The sequence below is a fragment of the Oncorhynchus kisutch genome, linkage group LG15 (genome assembly GCF_002021735.2).
Source record: "Oncorhynchus kisutch isolate 150728-3 linkage group LG15, Okis_V2, whole genome shotgun sequence".
Taxonomy (NCBI): Eukaryota; Metazoa; Chordata; class Actinopteri; order Salmoniformes; family Salmonidae; genus Oncorhynchus; species Oncorhynchus kisutch.
In genome coordinates, this window is record NC_034188.2 from 87146558 (window position 1) to 87165419 (window position 18862).

At 45.2% G+C, this 18862-nt stretch overlaps 1 protein-coding gene across 1 annotated transcript in view; it reads left to right on the forward strand.

The window, feature by feature from the left end:
* cux1b (cut-like homeobox 1b) overlaps window positions 1–18862 on the forward strand; it is a 162230-nt gene that overhangs the window by 13391 nt on the left and 129977 nt on the right.

An 18862-nucleotide genomic window follows, 5' to 3' on the forward strand; every position in this document is an offset into this window, starting at 1 on the left:
AGATCCTTTTGTGAAACGGCAGTAAAACAGACAGTATCACTATGGAAATGGTAATAGCAGTCAATAAAACACTGTGTAAACTCAGAAATAAGACAAACAATAGCATCGACTGTCTGGCTGCGTTAAACTATTTCAGTTCCAGACTGGAGGAATGCCGACAAGAAATATATAGATCTTCAACTCAAATTAATAGAAACGTTTGTAACCATTTTAGACTAATTTCAGCATATTTCTAAGACGACAGAAAACAGAATCTAATGCTGATTTAAAACCAATCTAACGCTGACTGAATTAAAACCAATCCAATGCTGACTGAATTAAAACCAATCCAATGCTGACTGAATTAAAACCAATCCAACGCTGACTGATTTAAAACCAATCCAATGCTGACTGAATTAAAACCAATCCCATGCTGACTGAATTAAAACCAATCCAACGCTGACTGAATTAAAACCAATCTAACGCTGACTGAATTAAAACCAATCCCATGCTGACTGATTTAAAACCAATCCCATGCTGACTGAATTAAAACCAATCCAATGCTGACTGAATTAAAACCAATCTAACGCTGACTGAATTAAAACCAATCTAACGCTGACTGAATTAAAACCAATCTAACGCTGACTGAATTAAAACCAATCCCACGCTGACTGAATTAAAACCAATCTAACGCTGACTGAATTAAAACCAATCTAACGCTGACTGAATTAAAACCAATCCAACGCTGACTGAATTAAAACCAATCCCATGCTGACTGAATTAAAACCAATCCCATGCTGACTGAATTAAAACCAATCCCATGCTGACTGATTTAAAACCAATCCAACGCTGACTGAATTAAAACCAATCCAATGCTGACTGAATTAAAACCAATCCAATGCTAACTGAATTAAAACCAATCCCATGCTGACTGAATTAAAACCAATCCCACGCTGACTGAATTAAAACCAATCCAACGCTGACTGAATTAAAACCAATCCAATGCTGACTGAATTAAAACCAATCCAACGCTGACTTGATTTAAAACCAATCCAATGCTGACTGAATTAAAACCAATCCAATGCTGACTGAATTAAAACCAATCCCATGCTGACTGAATTAAAACCAATCCCATGCTGACTGAATTAAAACCAATCCCATGCTGACTGAATTAAAACCAATCCCATGCTGACTGAATTAAAACCAATCCCATGCTGACTGATTTAAAACCAATCCAACGCTGACTGAATTAAAACCAATCCAATGCTAACTGAATTAAAACCAATCCCATGCTGACTGAATTAAAACCAATCCCATGCTGACTGAATTAAAACCAATCCCATGCTGACTGAATTAAAACCAATCCCATGCTGACTGAATTAAAACCAATCCCATGCTGACTGAATTAAAACCAATCCCATGCTGACTGAATTAAAACCAATCCCATGCTGACTGAATTAAAACCAATCCCATGCTGACTGAATTAAAACCAATCCAATGCTGACTGAATTAAAACCAATCCCACGCTGACTGAATTAAAACCAATCCCACGCTGACTGAATTAAAACCAATCCCACGCTGACTGAATTAAAACCAATCCCACGCTGACTGAATTAAAACCAATCCAATGCTAACTGAATTAAAACCAATCCAACGCTGACTGAATTAATGTGAACAGTTTTATTGTCCGCATGCAGACTAGCTGTTGTCTCTGGGTCGGCCTGTCTGTCTCTGGGTCTGTCACAGTGAGATGAGCAGTATTATGTGAGTCACACAGCAGGGGGTGTTGGTTCCTGCCCGACTACATGAGCCGGCTTGCATTGAATCAACCAATGGTTGCATGCCTTGTCTATGTCCTATGATGTGATTAGCTGATATCAGGGCCTAAAATGCATTTTTTAGTATACCAGCTACTGTGGCAGGTAGATCCACAAAATAATAATTACCAGCCACTCAGTTTTAAACAGCCAATATATATTTTTGGCCTTAATGACACAAAAAAACCAAAAAGAATGGCATGCTTAGTAATATCTTAAACAAATGTATTACTAATAAGAAGTAATGTGGTATACTGCTCAATTAAATGCTATATTCTGTGACTTTGTCTTCAGAGAACTTCATTTGCACATACTGCACGTAGTAGGCCTTTTCTATTGTGTTATTGACTACGTTTGTTTATACCCATGTGTAACTCTTGTTGTATGCTCACACTGCTTTACTTTATCTTGGCCAGGTTGCAGTTGTAAATGAGAACTTGTTCTCAACTGGCTTACCTGGTTAAATAAAGCTGAAATAATTTTATTTTTTAAAGATAAAAAAAAAAAGAGTGAAATGTTCAGCTGCCCCTTTAACGTTACCTTGGTAACAGGGCGACCGATTAGTAAAGAATCTGACTAGTAGACAGAAAAGTTCTTTTTTTTGCGAGTAGTGGAAGCAAACTCGCATTGGAAAACAACTTCATTTGTGAATAAAACAATGTAGCCAAGAAACACGAGATCAAAGTCTCACTTTTTAGTAGTCTTTCGAGTAAATTAGACCAACTTTTATGCCTGTGCAAATTGCTTCTAAAAATAAATCTTTCACCACTTCACTCAGCACTCACGGCCCCCTAGACAGGCTGCGTGAGGTGGGATAGCTTTGAAGTTAGAGTTGAGATTTCTTCGTGCGTTACCAGATATGAAACATAACAGCCGAAAAAACAGCTACTGCATCATTTATTTGGCTATAAATCACAACTTGCACTTGTGCCCATACTTGACTTGGGTCTTATTTTTTGATGCAATGCTCGCACTGTAGAGCCCAGAGTGTGACCACTCGCCGACGTGGCTGGAGAATTAGACATTCTTAACCGTCAATGCCAAAATCTACCCGCATTTGGCAGGTTGCTGGTGTTCATTTTAGACGCTGGCTGATATGTTAAATACCTATCCAGGCATTGTAAGATCTGCCCTGTGTCATCACTGTAGTCGGGGCAGGAACTCAACCATCGCGTTGCATTCAGTGTGTAATTGTAAGGTTAGTCCCACTGAGAAGGGTGAGACAGTCACGTGGTCCCTTTATGAGAATACCCATATCCCATCGTCTGTAAATAAACTTAGTCTATTTGATCTTTGTGTGACTTAACTCCACCTCCACGGTGTAGCCTGTGTTTAGCTTGTTATTCTCTCGTCTGAGGTGGGCTTGTGTTTTGCTCTAATCCATCCCAGCGATGAACGTTATAATTGGGGATAGAGCATTAATAGACTGTCAGAACTACAGAGGCTCCAGATTTACACTTTAGGGTCAACTTGATCCCAGTGTGCCCTGCTCCTCATCTCTGGATGACTAATCCCCATAGCGCCCTCTCCCTGCTCCTCATCTGGAGATAACTAATCCCCATAGCTCCCTCTCCCTGCTCCTCATCTGGAGATGACTAATCCCCATAGCGCCCTCTCCCTGCAGCTCATATAGAGATGACTAATCCCCATAGCACCCTCTCCCTGCTCCTCATCTGGAGATAACTAATCCCCATAGCACCCTCTCCCTGCTCCTCATCTGGAGATGACTATTCCCCATAGCTCCCTCTCCCTGCTCCTCATCTGGAGATGACTAATCCCCATAGCGCCCTCTCCTTGCTGCTCATCTGGAGATGACTAATCCCCATAGCGCCCTCTCCTTGCTGCTCATCTGGAGATGACTAATCCCCATAGCTCCCTCTCCCTGCTCCTCATCTGAAGATGACTAATCCCCATAGCTCCCTCTCCCTGCTGCTCATATAGAGATGACTAATCCCCATAGCACCCTCTCCCTGCTCCTCATCTGGAGATGACTAATCCCCATAGCGCCCTCTCCCTGCTCCTCATCTGGAGATGACTAATCCCCATAGCGCCCTCTCCCTGCTCCTCACCTGGAGATGACTAATCCCCATAGCTCCCTCTCCCTGCTCCTCATCTGGAGATGACTAATCCCCATAGCTCCCTCTCCCTGCTCCTCATCTGGAGATGACTAATCCCCATAGCTCCCTCTCCCTGCTCCTCATCTGGAGATGACTAATCCCCATAGCGCCCTCTCCCTGCACCCAGTTTCCATTTTTTAGCCCCATATCTCTGTTCTTGTCCGTAATATCCTCTGTGACACAGAATGGCTTTTTGGCAGGATGGAGGAATTAATTCAGAGATGAGAGGCTCAATAGTTCTTTATCTCTCTCTGTGCTCTCTTTCTCTTCTCTCGTTCTCTGTTCTCTGTTTTCCTGGTAGAGAGGAAGCATCTCTTTTTTGTAATGTGGTCTTTATCTTTGCTGAAACATCCCACTACCCTCTGATCCCATCTCAATATCCTAGCCGTTCCGCTCGGTAAAAGCAGGGATGAAAAATCTGGCCCTTGGGAGGATGAATTACCCCTGTCTGTTTCCCTCTACGCCCCTCTCCAGCCTCCCCTTACCCCCTATGACCCACAACAGTTTGTTACACCCTCTCCAGCCTCCCCTCACCCCCTATGACCCACAACAGTTTGTTACACCCTCTCCAGCCTCCCCTCACCCCCTATGACCCACAACAGTTTGTTACACCCTCTCCAGCCTCCCCTCACCCCCTATGACCCACAACAGTTTGTTCCACCATACTAAAACCATCCTACTCATTTCCTGCTATTGGCCCATATCATGTATTGTCGTGTGAGCCAGTCTCAGCTAAGAGGATTCATATTTTCAATGTATCTGTATCAACAAACCAATAGCACAGCAATGGTTTAGACAGGTCTCAGAAATTAAACTCATTGCTTGTTACCTGAAATAATGAATTGCACTCATTTAAACTATCTCTGGTCTCAAACATGAGCACAGTGAAAGGAAGTATTTTACCTCTGCTCCCCAACCACTTAATTCTCAAAGTCTTGCAAGGAAGTCCAGGCGGAGGCCAACCCAACGAACCCTCACTGTCAGTAGGCAGGTTTCCATTGACCCAGGTTTATTCAATGTGTAATGGAAATGCCAGATATGAGACATTTCGTAAAAGATCGTTAAAGTTTGTATCCATTCAATAACTTTCTTTATTGCTGCGAATGATAGAAAGTGTTTTTCGAATAAATTATAATTGCCGAATACGTGGGAGGACATACGGGCTGCCTGAACCATTAAACAGGTAGGTGGGAGGAGGTGTGAGGACATACGGGCTGCCTGAAACATTAAACAGGTAGGTGGGAGGACATACGGGCTGCCTGAAACATTAAACAGATAGGTGGGAGGACATACGGGCTGCCTGAACCATTAAACAGGTAGGTGGGAGGACATACGGGCTGCCTGAAACATTAAACAGGTAGGTGGGAGGAGGTGTGAGGGCATACGGGCTGCCTGAAACATTAAACAGGTAGGTGGGAGGACATACGGGCTGCCTGAAACATTAAACAGGTAGGTGGGAGGACATACGGGCTGCCTGAAACATTAAACAGGTAGGTGGGAGGAGGTGTGAGGACATACGGGCTGCCTGAAACATTAAACAGGTAGGTGGGAGGAGGTGTGAGGACATACGGGCTGCCTGAAACATTAAACAGGTAGGTGGGAGGACATACGGGCTGCCTGAAACATTAAACAGGTAGGTGGGAGGACATACGGGCTGCCTGAAACATTAAACAGGTAGGTGGGAGGAGGTGTGAGGACATACGGGCTGCCTGAAACATTAAACAGGTAGGTGGGAGGACATATACGGGCTGTCGCTAATTTCGTAATTTGTCTAAATGTGTAATGGAAACACTTCAACCACTTCATTTTTATTCAACACTAGTTTTTGTTCTGTTTTTTGGTGTGATGTCATCACATCAGTGGTTTTTTATTGACACCCAGGATAGGTGAACGGAAACGCACCGTAACAGGCAAACTATGCAAACTTTCTAAATTTCTACACAAAAAGTGACTGGACAAGTTAACGGAAACATGGCTAACGTCACCCTCCATGTCAATTACCCCTTGTAAAGGGTTCTTTACTGAACTACAGTCTCTTCTAGAAATATTCAATATGCACAGAAAAGCTTATTTCTCTCAAATGTTATGCACAAATTTGTTTACATCTCTGTTAGTGAGCATTTCTCCTTTACCAAGATAATCCATCCACCTGACAGGTGTGGTATATCAAGATGCTGATTAAACAGCATGATCATTACACAGGTGCAACTTGTGCTGTGGACAATAAAAGGCCACTCTATAATGTGCTGTTTTGTCAGACAACACAATGCCACAGATGTCTCAAGTTTTCAGGGAGCATGCAATTTGCATGCTGGCTGCAGGAATGTCCACCAGAGCTTTTGCCAGATAATTTAATATTCAATTTGTCTACCTCCAACATTGTTTTAGAGAATTTGGCAGTACTTCCAACCGGCCTCACAACCGCAGACCACATGTAACCGCGCCAGCCCAGGACCTCCACATCAGGCTTCATCACCTGTGGGATTGTCTGAGATCAGCCACCCGGACAGCTGCTGAATCTGGGGGTTTACACCACCAAAGAACTTCTGCAAAAACTGTCAGAAACCATCTTGGTGAAACTCCTCTGCGTGTTCATAGTCTTCACCAGGGTCTTGACCTGACTGAGGTTTGGCGTCGTAACCGACTTCAGTGGGTAAATGCTCACCGTCGATGTCCACTGTGCTCTTTACGGACGAATCCCGGTTTCAACTGCAATCGGGCAGATGGTAGACCGCTTATATGGTGTCGTGTGGGCGAGCGGTTTGCTGATGTTAACATTGTGTTAACAGAGTGCCCCATGGTGAGGTTATGGTATGGGCAGACATAAGCTACGGACAATGAACACATGCATTTTATTGATGGCAATTTGAATGCACCGAGATACTGTGACGACATCCTGAGGCCCATTGTCGTGCCATTTATCCGCCGCCATCACCTCATGTTTCAGCATGATAATGCACAGCCCCATGTCGCAAAGATCGATACACAAAATGTCTGTTCTTCCATGGCCTGCATTCTCACCAGACATCTCACACGTTGAGCATGTTTGGGATGCTCTGGATCGACGTGTACGACCGCGTGTTCCAGTTCCCTGCCATAACCCAGCAACTTCACACAGCCATTGATGAAGAGTAGAACTACATCCCACAGGATACAATCAACAGCCTTATCAACTCTGTGATGGAGATCTGTTGTGCTGCATGAGAAAAATGGTTTTCTGATCCACGCCCCTACCTTTTATTTAAGGTATCTGTGACCAACCGATGCATATCTGTATTCCCAGTCATGTGAAATTCATAGATTAGGGCATAATGCATTTCATTTGACTGGTTTTTCCTTTGGTCCTGTGTTTTACTTCACACAGCCTGAAATCTGATGTCTGGGTTCAGTCCTGTGTTTACTCGTCGGGTTGTGTGAGGTGAACTCTGACGGCTGCTCCTTTGCTGTCAGATTTGGATCTCTGTTTATAAACAGACCCGACAAACCACAGCTTCTCTATATCACAGAGGAACTACAGCCTCCTAGACAGGCTAGCCAGCACAGCACTGTCACTCTCTACAGTGGGGCAAAAAAGTATTTAGTCAGCCACCAATTGCAAGTTCTCCCACTTAAAAAGATGAGAGAGGCCTGTAATTTTCATCATAGGTAACACTTCAACTATGACAGACAAAATGAGGGGAAAAAAAATCCAGGAAATCACATTGTAGGATTTTTTATGAATTTATTTGCAAATTATGGTGGAAAATAAGTATTTGGTCAATAACAAAAGTTTATGGGTAGGCCTACTACCTCTTGTTGGTGCCAGCAGCTGTCTCCTGCACGGTGACCACATTTATCTGATTCACATGAGGCCATGTGCTAAACAGAGGGAGTACGGTTACAGTAGCCATACTAAACAACCACACATTTCAAGACTAAAGACTGGTTTATACTACGTCTGTAGATAGTTGTCGCAGTGACATCGTGAACATTCTATTATCGTCCGATGTCGAACTTGTCGTTTTGAAAAGGTATAAACACAAAAACGACAGGCAGCATGACATCAGCAGCCTGGTGGTCCAAAATAGCATAACTGTTTTTTTTATTTTTATAACACCAATAAACCCATCCATTTAAAACATGTATTTGGCGGCAGGGTAGCCTAGTGGTTAGAGCGTTGGACTAGTAACCGAAAGGTTGCAAGTTCGAATCCCCGAGCTGGCAAGGTACAAATCTGTCGTTCTGCCCCTGAACAGGCAGTTAACCCACTGTTCCTAGGCAGTCATTGAAAATAAGATTTTTTTCTTAACTGACTTGCCTGGTAAATAAAGGTAAAATAAAAAATAAAAAATGTAAATCTAGCTAGCCAGGCAACTAAAAGCAACTTTCTAAACAATGTTTTAGTTTCTTTCATTTCTAGCTTGTTAGCTAGCTAGCTAATGTTATCAGGCTAGCCATTTCAAATAATATTAGCTAGCTAGTTAATATTAAGTTAGCTGGCTAGCCATTTCAAATAATATTAGCTAGCTAGCTAATATTAAGTTAGCTGGCTATCCATTTCAAATAATATTAGCTAGCTAGCTAATGTTAAGTTAGCTGGCTAGCCATTTCAAATAATGACCATGTCAGAGCGGACAAAGTCTTAACTTTAGCTAAACAAGATAATTATTTCATGTTACAGAAAATAGCTTGCGGTCGCGTGTCGAAATTAAAGCAGGGCTTCTGCTGGAGAATTTTAGAACTTGGACTCGTCGGCTTAACGTCCTCATTTGACTTTGGTGCAGATCTTGTTGTTGTTCACATTATCTCTGGTAAACACACTATATCAAATAAAATCAAAGTTTATTTGTGACATGCACAGGATACAGAAGTTGTAAACGGTACAGTGAAATGTTTAGTTGCATAGTGGAGTCTTTTTGTTTATACTTAGCTAGCTAAACAATGGACCATAATCCCAAATCATAACGTTACCACCCTGCATGAATCTGAAGGTAGATAACGCAAACCAACTAGGTTCAATGTTAGCTAGCTAGCTAACATTAGGCTATAACTAGCAATGCAAATGACTCTGAGATACAAATAATATTACTACACAGATCATACACTTAACGTTAGCTAGCGAGCTAACCGTACGTTTTAACTTACAATGAAAAACTACTTTCTTACAAAATTTGAAAAGTTTCATATCTAAAAATGTAGCTAGCTAGACTCTCTTACCTGGATACATGGATGAACGCTTCTCCCTCTCTTACCTGGATACATGGATGAACGCTTCTCCCTCTCTTACCTGGATACATGGATGAACGCTTCTCCCTCTTACCTGGATACATGGATGAACGCTTCTCCCTCTTACCTGGATACATGGATGAACGCTTCTCCCTCTCTTACCTGGATACATGGATGAACGCTTCTCCCTCTCTTACCTGGATACATGGATGAACGCTTCTCCCTCTCTTACCTGGATACATGGATGAACGCTTCTCCCTCTCTTACCTGGATACATGGATGAACGCTCTTACCTGGATACATGGATGAACGCTCTTACCTGGATACATGGATGAACGCTCTTACCTGGATACATGGATGAACGCTCTTACCTGGATACATGGATGAACGCTTCTCCCTCTCTTACCTGGATACATGGATGAACGCTTCTCCCTCTTACCTGGATACATGGATGAACGCTCTTACCTGGATACATGGATGAACGCTTCTCCCTCTCTGTCATGGATACCATGGTTGCCCTTAGTTGCAAGATGTAATCCGAAGACAGGTTCTCTTTTCGACTTCCCTCCGCATGCATATTTGCAATCGAAAGCCCGAATCTCCTTAGCGATCATACTCCCACCGGACATTCCACTGATTTCAAAACACTCGGTCTTCCAGATAGTGAAGAGCATTAGCAGCACTTTTGCAGTTCTTTATCATATATATATATATATATATATATATATATAAAAAAATCTGCACTAGAAAGAATGACTTACACCTATTATTATTATTTGACCCTGCTGTTCCCCTATGAACATTTGAACATCTTGGCCATGTTCTTTATAAACACCACCCGGCACAGCCAGAAGAGGACTGGCCACCCAACATAGCCTGGTTCCTCTCTAGGTTTCTTCCTAGGTTCTGGCCTTTTCTAGGGAGTTTTTCCTAGCTACTGTGCTTCTACACCTGCATCGCTTGCTGTTTGGGGGTTTTAGACTGGGTTTCTGTACAGCACTTTGAGATATCAGCTGATGTAAGAAGGGCTTTATAAATACATTTGAATTGATTTGACCTACTGAGCAGCTCATGTTATAGACAGAAACAGGCTACATGGCAGACCAATCTGAACTCATCTCTCGGTATATCCAGCCCATCCATTATCGCAGCCAATCATGGTTAGCTGGAAGGTTCCTGTCTTTTTCCATGGCTAAACCAACTAGGCTCGCAATTTTAATATCATTTCATTTAGATTTAGAGATGGTATACAAGTTTATTATGAATGCAACTGAAAGTTCACATGTTCCAGAAGGCATTTCTGACACACATACATTTTGATAAGAAATGCACGTTTTACATACCTCTCCTGGGAAGTAGTGACTCGCGACGTACACCTAGTTTCCCTAGAACAGAAACGAGTCACATTTTTTGAGGTAAGACAGAAAGCAATTTATGAGTACAACCATTTTAGTGAACCGGTGATTCGTAACTTTTGAATCGGTTTGTGCTCCCGTGGACCGATGCATCTTAAACGTTAGAACCGGTTACCGATGCGTTACCGGTGAATCGCTACATCCGTATAACCTTATAAGCGTATAACCTTCCATTACAAACACAACGTGACCTGAGTATAGCTCTCTTGCTTGGGGTTGAGGGTCACAGCGTCTCAGATGTATTTGAAAATGTTTTGCTCTACAACCACCCTTCTAAAAGGCCCTCCATTCTAACACAGTACACAAACCAGTTCTGTATTCTAAATTTTAATTCTGTAATACGCTTGGGCTGCACCGTGAGTTGAATACCCCCCCCACCCGTGTGTGTGGGGGGGGGGGTTGCCAGTGGATAATCAGATTCCATTTTAATGGTCACTTGAAATAATAAGCAGCTTGTCTTCTCCGCCTTGCTTGAATCCATATTTATACAGTCTTGAATGATTAATGCATGTGAACACAATGTGTTTGCGCTTGAGGAGGAGGGTAGGTAGTAGCCTATAGGCTGTACAGGGGAAGTGGTGATCCAAAAGGAGATTCCTGGTAGAACTGGTACTTTGCATAACAATGAGACCTTGGGGAATTTTTTTTCAAAACGGCCCTCGCACATCTGAGCTATCTTTGTTGCAGGTGCATGGTAACATTTGAAATAAGATGAGAGAAAAAAGAGGAAACTCACAAACTGCTCTGGCTGGTATCACTGGGATCACTGCTCTGGCTGGTATCACTGCTCTGGCTGGTATCACTGGTATCACTGCTCTGGCTGGTATCACTGCTCTGGCTGGTATCACTGCTCTGGCTGGTATCATTGGTATCACTGCTCTGGCTGGTATCATTGGTATCACTGCTCTGGCTGGTATCATTGGTATCACTGCTCTGGCTGGTATCACTGCTCTGGCTGGTATCACTGGTATCACTGCTCTGGCTGGTATCACTGGTATCACTGCTCTGGCTGATATCACTGGTATCACTGCTCTGGCTGATATCACTGCTCTGGCTGGTATCACTGGTATCACTGCTCTGGCTGGTATCACTGCTCTGGCTGGTATCACTGCTCTGACTGGTATCACTGCTCTGGCTGGTATCACTGGTATCACTGCTCTGGCTGGTATCACTGCTCTGGCTGGTATCACTGGTATCACTGCTCTGGCTGGTATTACTGCTCTGGCTGGTATCACTGGTATCACTGCTCTGGCTGGTATCACTGCTCTGGCTGGTATCACTGCTCTTGCTGGTATCACTGGTATCACTGCTCTGGCTGGTATCACTGCTCTTGCTGGTATCACTGGTATCACTGCTCTGGCTGGTATCACTGCTCTGGCTGGTATCACTGGTATCACTGCTCTGGCTGGTATCACTGCTCTTGCTGGTATCACTGGTATCAAAGCTCTGGCTGGTATCACTGCTCTGGCTGGTATCACTGCTCTGGCTGGTATCACTGCTCTGGCTTGTGTCACTGGTATCACTGCTCTGGCTGGTATCACTGCTCTGGCTGATACCAGTGATATCACTGCTCTGGCTGGTATCACTGCTCTGGCTGGTATCGCTGGTATCACTGCTCTGGCTGGTATCACTGCTCTTGCTGGTATCACTGCTCTGGCTGGTATCACTGCTCTGGCTGGTATCACTGCTCTGACTGGTATCACTGCTCTGGCTGGTATCACTGCTCTGGCTTGTGTCACTGGTATCACTGCTCTGGCTGGTATCACTGCTCTGGCTGGTATCACTGCTCTGGCTGATATCACTGGTATCACTGCTCTGGCTGGTATCACTGCTCTGGCTGGTATCACTGCTCTGGCTGGTATCGCTGGTATCACTGCTCTGGCTGGTATCACTGCTCTGGCTGGTATCACTGCTCTTGCTGGTATCACTGCTCTGGCTGGTATCACTGGTATCACTGCTCTGGCTGGTATCACTGCTCTTGCTGGTATCACTGGTATCAAAGCTCTGGCTGGTATCACTGCTCTGGCTGGTATCACTGCTCTGGCTGGTATCACTGCTCTGGCTGGTATCACTGGTATCACTGCTCTGGCTGGTATCACTGGTATCACTGCTCTGGCTGGTATCACTGCTCTGGCTGGTATCACTGGTATCACTGCTCTGGCTGATATCACTGCTCTGGCTGGTATCACTGGTATCACTGCTCTGGCTGGTATCACTGCTCTGGCTGGTATCACTGGTATCACTGCTCTGGCTGGTATCACTGCTCTTGCTGGTATCACTGGTATCAAAGCTCTGGCTGGTATCACTGCTCTGGCTGGTATCACTGCTCTGGCTGGTATCACTGGTATCACTGCTCTGGCTGGTATCACTGGTATCACTGCTCTGGCTGGTATCACTGCTCTGGCTGGTATCACTGCTCTGGCTGGTATCACTGGTATCACTGCGCTGGCTGGTATCACTGGTATCACTGCTCTGGCTGGTATCACTGGTATCACTGCTCTGGCTGGTATCACTGCTCTGGCTGGTATCACTGGTATCACTGCTCTGGCTGGTATCACTGCTCTGGCTGGTATCACTGGTATCACTGCTCTGGCTGATATCACTGCTCTGGCTGGTATCACTGGTATCACTGCTCTGGCTGGTATCACTGCTCTTGCTGGTATCACTGGTATCACTGCTCTGGCTGGTATCATCTGTAGATTCTGTGCCAGGAGTCCTGCTGGTGCTCTCCAACATGGCAGCCTCACACCCTCCTTTTCCTTCTTTCAACCTCTGTCCATCTGCCCCTACTTCTCCCTCTTGTCTAGGCTATATCTGTCCCTGCCGTTAAGCTATATAGCCTATGTCTGGTAGTGTTTGGCTGTGGTGTGGCTGCCGTCTCTCTGGGGAACATTGGTAATCTGTTCCAGCAGCGTTTGTGGCCGACCCAAATTAACCTAGACAAGCCCTGCTACTCTGAGACTGAGCCAGACGAGCCTGGCCAAGCTGGGTAGTCAGACACATTTATATGTGACTGACCGGCTCAAATTGGTCTTATGTAGCAAAATTTGAAATTGTGTTTTTTTACATTAGATAAAGTAGAGACTCAGAGCTACAACATGGTATATCACACACTACAGTTGAGGAACAATGGGAAAGTAATTCTGCTTGTAACCTCACTTTTTGAAAAAAGGGCCTTTGAATGTTTTGGTACCTAGTGGAGAGCTCTTCTTTGTGTACACCCATTCAGCATCGTTCACACCCTCTTAAACCAGCCCCGCCCATCTCTTTAAGGAATTCACATGTGAGGTCATGTAGTAAACAGTGAGTAGTGTAGTAAATACTTAAAGTCATAGTAATTTACCCAGACACACTTGTCTAAATTGATGGGTCATGTGAACGAAATGCTATAACCACCAGCCACATCAATTGATGGGGGAAAGTACCAAATTGTCATACTTGAGTAAAAGTATAAATTATAAATCATTTCAAATTCCTTATAATTAACCAGACTGCACCAGTATTATTATTTTTGTTGACGGATATCCAGGGGCATGTTCACTGTTTAGTGAGTCCTCCAGATCAGAGGCAGTAGAGATGAACAGGGATGTTCACTGTTTAGTGAGTCCTCCAGATCAGAGGCAGTAGAGATGACAGGGATGTTCACTGTTTAGTGAGTCCTCCAGATCAGAGGCTGTAGGGATGACCAGGGGCATGTTCACTGTTTAGTGAGTCCTCCAGATCAGAGGCAGTAGAGATGAACAGGGATGTTCACTGTTTAGTGAGTCCTCCAGATCAGAGGCAGTAGAGATGACAGGGATGTTCACTGTTTAGTGAGTCCTCCAGATCAGAGGCAGTAGAGATGACAGGGATGTTCACTGTTTAGTGAGTCCTCCAGATCAGAGGCAGTAGAGATGAACAGGGATGTTCTCTGTTTAGTGAGTCCTCCAGATCAGAGGCAGTAGAGATGAACAGGGATGTTCTCTGTTTAGTGAGTCCTCCAGATCAGAGGCAGTAGAGATGACAGGGATGTTCTCTGTTTAGTGAGTCCTCCAGATCAGAGGCAGTAAGTATGACCAGGGATGTTCTCTGTTTAGTGAATCCGCCAGATCAGAGGCTGTAGGGATGACCAGGGATGTTCTCTGTTTAGTGAGTCCTCCAGATCAGAGGCAGTAGGGATGACCAGGGATGTTCTCTGTTTAGTGAGTCCTCCAGATCAGAGGCAGTAGGGATGACCAGGGATGTTCTCTGTTTAGTGAGTCCTCCAGATCAGAGGCAGTAGGGATGACCAGGGATGTTCTCTGTTTAGTGAGTCCTCCAGAATCAGAGGCAGTAGGGATGACCAGGGATGTTCTCTGTTTAGTGAGTCCTCCAGATCAGAGGCTGTAGGGATGACCAGGGATGTTCTCTGTTTAGTGAATCCGCCAGATCAGAGGCAGTAGAGATGACAGGGATGTTCTCTGTTTAGTGAGTCCTCCAGATCAGAGGCAGTAGGGATGACCAGGGATGTTCTCTGTTTAGTGAGTCCTCCAGATCAGAGGCTGTAGGGATGACCAGGGATGTTCTCTGTTTAGTGAATCCGCCAGATCAGAGGCAGTAGAGATGACAGGGATGTTCTCTGTTTAGTGAGTCCTCCAGATCAGAGGCAGTAGGGATGACCAGGGATGTTCTCTTGATAAGTGTGTAAATTGGATAACTATCCTGTCAAAATGTAACGAGTACTTTTGGGTGTCAGGGAAAATGTATGGAATATAAAGTACATTTTCTTTCATATTGTAGTAAAAGTAGCCAAAAATATAAGTAGTAAAGTACAGATACCAACCCCCCCCCCCCCCCCCAAAAAAAGAATACTAATTTGTGTACTTTTTTAAAGTTCTGTACAACACTGACCACTTACACCACTGAAATGCCTTCACACCAGTATATTAGCATACTTTATATACTGTTACACACACATAGTATCCCATACATAAGGCAATGCAACCCGAGTCGACACCCGAGGGAGGTGCACATGTACTGTACATAAACAGATGCATACGCCATATATTTATGTGGGGATCACTTGATACGATCACATGATATTGTTGTGGTATGTCACAAAATCATGTTACGACCACACATACCAAAATTCATTTTATTTATCAATATTTTGCTAAGTCTTGCTGAGTGGATGGGTCTCTACAGAAGGTGTATACGGTACAGCCTAATGTTTACTTGCATGGTAGTAATATCAGGAATACATAGTGCCAATGTAAATAAAAACATATCATTAACGATATCAGTGATAGATGAGGTAGTTAAATGCATACAGTAAAGTGGCTGAGCAGTAGGATTCAATTTATTCTAGCAGAAACGTATGGTGTGTGTGTTAGGAGAGAGTCATTTGAATAGAGGCACTACAGATAGTGCTGATGACTGGTCCGTCCGAACCACATATGAACAAGGGAATCTAGATTCGGAGGGTCTGTTTCTGTCCCGCCCTTGACTTAGCCTCTTCGTCGCAAAAACTCCCTGAGCTTCTCAAAAACATTAGTTTGTCTAGCTGTGTCTAGTTCAGGTGGTGCTTTTACAGGCAGGCCATCTATGGGAGGAAGGATGTCGGCGTTTGGCAGCAGCTGAAACCTGGTCCCGACAGTCGGAACGCTCCTTTGCGACAACACCAGGCTCCAGAGCATGGACTGAGATCTGTCTGGCGTTACACCCACTGGGATCTGGACTGAGATCTGTCTGGCTTTACACCCACTGGGATCTGTCTGGCGTTACACCCACTGGGATCTGGACTGAGATCTGTCTGGCGTTACACCCACTGGGATCTGGACTGAGATCTGTCTGGCGTTACACCCACTGGGATCTGGACTGAGATCTGTCTGGCGTAACACCCACTGGGATCTGGACTGAGATCTGTCTTTCTTTACACCCACTGGGATCTGGACTGAGACCTGTCTGGCTTTACACCCACTGGGATCTGGACTGAGATCTGTCTGGCTTTACACCCACTGGGATCTGGACTGAGAAGAGATGGATCTGGGATAGAATAGGATGGATGGGTGGTTGGGATTAATCATTTAGCTTGATGGAAAAATCTATGCTGGTATTCCCATTGCAGGAGTTTAGACCGAAATTTGGTGTGTGGGTTTTTGTGTGTCTAGGGATGCTGTAGATTGGCCTCCATGGGCCCCTATGGTAATATATCTAGAATAAATCACTTAATATTTAAGTCATTAGTTGTGTGTTTAGTTAGCATAATGACCAGCAGCATAATCACTCTCCTGGGTGAGAAGGAGGAGAGGGGGGAGGAGATGACGGAGAGGGGAGGAGATGAAGGAGAGGGGAGGAGATGAAGGAGAGGGGAGGAGAGGGGAGGAGAAGGGGAGGGGAGGAGAGGAGAAGGGGAGGAGAAGGAGAGGGGAGGAGAAGGAGAGGGGGGGAGGAGAAGGAGAGGGAAGGAGAAGGAGAGGAGAGGGGAGGAGGAGAAGGAGAGGGAAGGAGAGGGGAGGAGAAGACGGAGAGGGGAGGAGAAGACGGAGAGGAGGAGGAGAGGGGAGGAGAAGACGGAGAGGAGGAGAAGATGGAGAGGAGGAGGAGAGGGGAGAAGGAGAGGGGAGGGGAGGAGACGGAGAGGGGAGGAGAAGGAGAGGGGAGGAGAAGACTGAGAAGACTGAGAGGGGAGGAGGAGAAGGAGAGGGGAGGAGAAGACTGAGAGGGACGGAGAGGGGAGGAGAAGACTGAGAGGGACGGAGAGGGGAGGAGAAGACTGAGAGGGACTGAGAGGGGAGGAGAAGACGGAGAGGGGAGGAGAAGACGGAGAGGGGAGGAGAGAATACACTGCTCAAAAAAATAAAGGGAACACTTAAACAACACAATGTAACTCCAAGTCAATCACACTTCTGTGAAATCAAACTGTCCACTTAGGAAGCAACACTGATTGACAATAAATTTCACATGCTGTTATGCAAATGGAATAGACAACAGGTGGAAATTATAGGCATTTAGCAAGACACCCCCAATAAAGGAGTGGTTCTGCAGGTGGGGACCACAGACCACTTCTCAGTTCCTATGCTTCCTGGCTGATGTTTTGGTCACTTTTGAATGCTGGCGGTGCTTTCACTCTAGTGGTAGCATGAGACGGAGTCTACAACCCACACAAGTGGCTCAGGTAGTACAGCTCATCCAGGATGGCACATCAATGCGAGATGTGGCAAGAAGGTTTGCTGTGTCTGTCAGCGTAGTGTCCAGAGCATGGAGGCGCTATCAGGAGACAGGCCAGTACATCAGGAGACGTGGAGGAGGCCGTAGGAGGGCAATAACCCAGCAGCAGGACCGCTACCTCCGCCTTTGTGCAAGGAGGAGCAAGAAGGAGCACTGCCAGAGCCCTGCAAAATGACCTCCAGCAGGCCACAAATGTGCATGTGTCTGCTCAAACGGTCAGAAACAGACTCCATGAGGGTGGTATGAGGGCCCGACGTCCACAGGTGGGGGTTGTGCTTACAGCCCAACACCGTGCAGGACGTTTGGCATTTGCCAGAGAACACCAAGATTGGCAAATTCGCCACTGTGCTCTTCACAGATGAAAGCAGGTTCACACTGAGCACATGTGACAGACGTGACAGAGTCTGGAGAGGCTGTGGAGAACGTTCTGCTGCCTGCAACATCCTCCAGCATGACCGGTTTGGCGGTGGGTCAGTCATGGTGTGGGGTGGCATTTCTTTGGGGGTCCGCACAGCCCTCCATGTGCTCGCCAGAGGTAGCCTGACTGCCATTAGGTACCTAGATGAGATCCTCAGACCCCTTGTGAGACCATATGCTGGTGTGGTTGGCCCTGGGTTCCTCCTAATGCAAGACAATGCTAGACCTCATGTGGCTGGAGTGTGTCAGCAGTTCCTGCAAGAGGAAGGCATTGATGCTATGGACTGGCCCGCCCGTTCCCCAGACCTGAATCCAATTGAGCACATCTGGGACATCATGTCTCGCTCCATCCACCAACGCCACGTTGCACCACAGACTGTCCAGGAGTTGGCGGATGTTTAGTCCAGGTCTGGGAGGAGATCCCTCAGGAGACCATCCACCACCTCATCAGGAGCATGCCCAGGCATTGTAGGGAGGTCATACAGGCACGTGGAGGCCACACACACTACTGAGCCTCATTTTGACTTGTTTTAAGGACATTACATCAAAGTTTGATCAGCCTGTAGTGTGGTTTTCCACTTTAATTTTGAGTGTGACTCCAAATCCAGACCTCCATGGGTTGATACATTTGATTTCCATTGATAATTTTTGTGATTTTGTTGTCAGCACATTCAACTATGTAAAGAAAAAAGTATTTAATAAGAATATTTCATTCATTCAGATC